Genomic DNA, 5000 nt, shown 5'->3' with positions numbered 1-5000 from the left:
ACAGCAAGCAGCTGCAGCAAATAAACAGATAATCTTTCTTTCCAACACTGAAACCTGGTGGTGCATTTAATATATGCTATCAGATAGGGGACATATCAGATATTAAACTGATATAAACAGACACCACATTTGATACCAGCCAAAAGGAAGGATGAGAAGTGATAACTGTGAAAGGGGAGGAACCAACGCTGTCCCCTTCACATGCACCATCATTACTTGTAGGAAGGGAGGCTGGCTGGCAGCCTCCCATACACACTCTGGCTGGGTGGCAGTCACCCACCAGTACACACACCAGACCCTAAACCCATATCATTATTGCTAAGCAGGAAGATGGGAGTCCATTTCACTCTGATGGACCATTTTTAAATGCAATCCATAACCTGGCTTTGGCAGGAACCCTTCTTACTCCTCCTACTTGCATTTGATACTGGGTTTAGGATCTGCATAGGAAACACACACACACACACACACACACACATACAAGCACACACTTACCTGTGTTGCCTGCTGACGCCTCCTTGGCTGTCCCCAAACGGTATAAAACCAACAGCCACGGGAAGCTGTAAGGATAGAGGACATACCTGCATCCTATTGGACTCACTTGTCTTGGTTAAATCCAACTTATTTGACAACCTATGGTGCTGCTACTTCTGCTCATGGCAGTGCTGCTTCTGACAAGGCTGTTCTTTGGTGGGCCTAGGCGACATCACAATCTCCATGGTTACATACACAACAAAGGTCAGATGTTGTTTACACCTGGCCATGCCAGTGGTATTGAGTAGCATATCCCAGTGCTAAGGGTCCTGGGTGCAACAATCTTTCAATGGGGAATAGCCGCACTGAGTTTGTCAAGTGCACCCATGTTTGCAACTCCAACAATACACACATATGTATGTATGTATGTATGTGTGTATGTGTGTATGTATGTCTATCTATCTATCTATCCACCCATCTATCTCTATATATATTTATCTCTCTCTCTCTCTCTATATGTATATATATATAATTTTTTTCTTTTAAATATATATATATATATATATATATATATATATATATATATATGTATATACATATAGAGAGAGAGAGAGATGGAAATACTTTTTTAAACATGTTTTCACCTCATTTTTACCTTCTTTTTTTCTTCTCTCCATGTTTTCCTTCTTTCCTATGCTGCTGCTTCTTATTTTTCTTCTTTTTCAGACCCTATCATTGCACTATTGCTTATTCAATACCACCAGCAGATGGAGACACTATATTACAACATTAGTTGTGAGCAGCAGTTTGTACAAACAAATGCCTCATAGCTGATGTCCTATCCACCTAGGCACATAGGCACCACCTATTGTCTATTGCCTGCAGTAGGGGACCACTGGACTAGCCAGCAAGCAGCTGCAGCAAATAAACAGATAACCTTTCTTTCCAACACTGAAACCTGGTGGTGCACTTAATATCTGCTATCAGATAGGGGACATATCAGATATTAAAGTGATATAAACAGACACCACATTTGATACCAGCCAAAAGGAAGGATGATAAGTGATAACTGTGAAAGGGGAGGAACCAACGCTGTCCCCTTCACATGCACCATCACTACTTGTAGGAAGGGAGGCTGGCTGGCAGCCTCCCATACACACTCTGGCTGGGTGGCAGTCACCCACCAGTACACACAGCAGACCCTAAACCCATATCATTATTGCTAAGCAGGAAGATGGGAGTCCATTTCACTCTGATGGACCATTTTTAAATGCAATCCATAACCTGGCTTTGGCAGGAACCCTTCTTACTCCTCCTACTTGCATTTGATACTGGGTTTAGGATCTGCATAGGAAACACACACACACACACACACACACACACACACACACAAGCACACACTTACCTGTGTTGCCTGCTGACGCCTCCTTGGCTGTCCCCAAACGGTATAAAACCAACAGCCACGGGAAGCTGTAAGGATAGAGGACATACCTGCATCCTATTGGACTCACTTGTCTTGGTTAAATCCAACTTATTTGACAACCTATGGTGCTGCTACTTCTGCTCATGGCAGTGCTGCTTCTGACAAGGCTGTTCTTTGGTGGGCCTAGGCGACATCACAATCTCCATGGTTACATACACAACAAAGGGCAGATGTTGTTTACACCTGGCCATGCCAGTGGTATTGAGTAGCATATCCCAGTGCTAAGGGTCCTGGGTGCAACAATCTTTCAATGGGGAATAGCCGCACTGAGTTTGTCAAGTGCACCCATGTTTGCAACTCCAACAATACACACGTATGTATGTATGTATGTATGTATGTATGTATGTATGTATGTATGTGTATCTATCTATCTATCTATCTATCTATCCACCCAACTATCTATATATATATATTTATCTCTCTCTCTATATGTATATATATATATATATTTTTTTTTTCTTTTAAATATATATATATATATGTATATACATATAGAGAGAGAGAGAGATGGAAATACTTTTTTAAACATGTTTTCACCTCATTTTTACCTTCTTTTTTTCTTCTCTCCATGTTTTCCTTCTTTCCTATGCTGCTGCTTCTTATTTTTCTTCTTTTTCAAACCCTATCATTGCACTATTGCTTATTCAATACCACCAGCAGATGGAGACACTATATTACAACATTAGTTGTGAGCAGCAGTTTGTACAAACAAATGCCTCATAGCTGATGTCCTATCCACCTAGGCACATAGGCACCACCTATTGTCTTTTGCCTGCAGTAGGGGCCCACTGGACTAGCCAGCAAGCAGCTGCAGCTGCAGCAAATAAACAGATAACCTTTCTTTCCAACACTGAAACCTGGTGGTGCACTTAATATCTGCTATCAGATAGGGGACATATCAGATATTAAACTGATATAAACAGACACCACATTTGATACCAGCCAAAAGGAAGGATGAGAAGTGATAACTGTGAAAGGGGAGGAACCAACGCTGTCCCCTTCACATGCACCATCACTACTTGTAGGAAGGGAGGCTGGCTGGCAGCCTCCCATACACACTCTGGCTGGGTGGCAGTCACCCACCAGTACACACAGCAGACCCTAAACCCATATCATTATTGCTAAGCAGGAAGATGGGAGTCCATTTCCCTCTGATGGACCATTTTTAAATGCAATCCATAACCTGGCTTTGGCAGGAACCCTTCTTACTCCTCCTACTTGCATTTGATACTGGGTTTAGGATCTGCATAGGAAACACACACACACACACACACACACAAGCACACACTTACCTGTGTTGCCTGCTGACGCCTCCTTGGCTGTCCCCAAACGGTATAAAACCAACAGCCATGGGAAGCTGTAAGGATAGAGGACATACCTGCATCCTATTGGACTCACTTGTCTTGGTTAAATCCAACTTATTTGACAACCTATGGTGCTGCTACTTCTGCTCATGGCAGTGCTGCTTCTGACAAGGCTGTTCTTTGGTGAGCCTAGGCGACATCACAATCTCCATGGTTACATACACAACAAAGGTCAGATGTTGTTTACACCTGGCCATGCCAGTGGTATTGAGTAGCATATCCCAGTGCTAAGGGTCCTGGGTGCAACAATCTTTCAATGGGGAATAGCCGCACTGAGTTTGTCAAGTGCACCCATGTTTGCAACTCCAACAATACACACATATGTATCTATGTATGTATGTGTGTATGTGTGTATGTGTGTATGTGTGTATGTATGTCTATCTATCTATCTATCTATCTATCTATCTATCTATCCACCCATCTATCTCTATATATATATTTATCTCTCTCTCTCTATATGTATATATGTAATTTTTTTTTCTTTTAAATATATATATATATAGAGAGAGAGAGAGAGATGGAAATACTTTTTTAAACATGTTTTCACCTCATTTTTACCTTCTTTTTTTCTTCTCTCCATGTTTTCCTTCTTTCCTATGCTGCTGCTTCTTATTTTTCTTCTTTTTCAGACCCTATCATTGCACTATTGCTTATTCAATACCACCAGCAGATGGAGACACTATATTACAACATTAGTTGTGAGCAGCAGTTTGTACAAACAAATGCCTCATAGCTGATGTCCTATCCACCTAGGCACATAGGCACCACCTATTGTCTATTGCCTGCAGTAGGGGACCACTGGACTAGCCAGCAAACAGCTGCAGCAAATAAACAGATAATCTTTCTTTCCAACACTGAAACCTGGTGGTGCATTTAATATATGCTATCAGATAGGGGACATATCAGATATTAAACTGATATAAACAGACACCACATTTGATACCAGCCAAAAGGAAGGATGAGAAGTGATAACTGTGAAAGGGGAGGAACCAACGCTGTCCCCTTCACATGCACCATCATTACTTGTAGGAAGGGAGGCTGGCTGGCAGCCTCCCATACACACTCTGGCTGGGTGGCAGTCACCCACCAGTACACACAGCAGACCCTAAACCCATATCATTATTGCTAAGCAGGAAGATGGGAGTCCATTTCACTCTGATGGACCATTTTTAAATGCAATCCATAACCTGGCTTTGGCAGGAACCCTTCTTACTCCTCCTACTTGCATTTGATACTGGGTTTAGGATCTGCATAGGAAACACACACACACACACACACACACATACAAGCACACACTTACCTGTGTTGCCTGCTGACGCCTCCTTGGCTGTCCCCAAACGGTATAAAACCAACAGCCACGGGAAGCTGTAAGGATAGAGGACATACCTGCATCCTATTGGACTCACTTGTCTTGGTTAAATCCAACTTATTTGACAACCTATGGTGCTGCTACTTCTGCTCATGGCAGTGCTGCTTCTGACAAGGCTGTTCTTTGGTGGGCCTAGGCGACATCACAATCTCCATGGTTACATACACAACAAAGGTCAGATGTTGTTTACACCTGGCCATGCCAGTGGTATTGAGTAGCATATCACAGTGCTAAGGGTCCTGGGTGCAACAATCTTTCAATGGGGAATAGCCGCACTGAGTTTGTCAAGTGCACCCATGTTTGCAACTCC

The sequence above is a fragment of the Hyla sarda genome, unplaced genomic scaffold, assembly GCF_029499605.1.
Source record: "Hyla sarda isolate aHylSar1 unplaced genomic scaffold, aHylSar1.hap1 scaffold_2153, whole genome shotgun sequence".
NCBI classification, from domain to species: Eukaryota; Metazoa; Chordata; class Amphibia; order Anura; family Hylidae; genus Hyla; species Hyla sarda.
Note: the sequence above shows the minus strand (reverse complement) of the source record.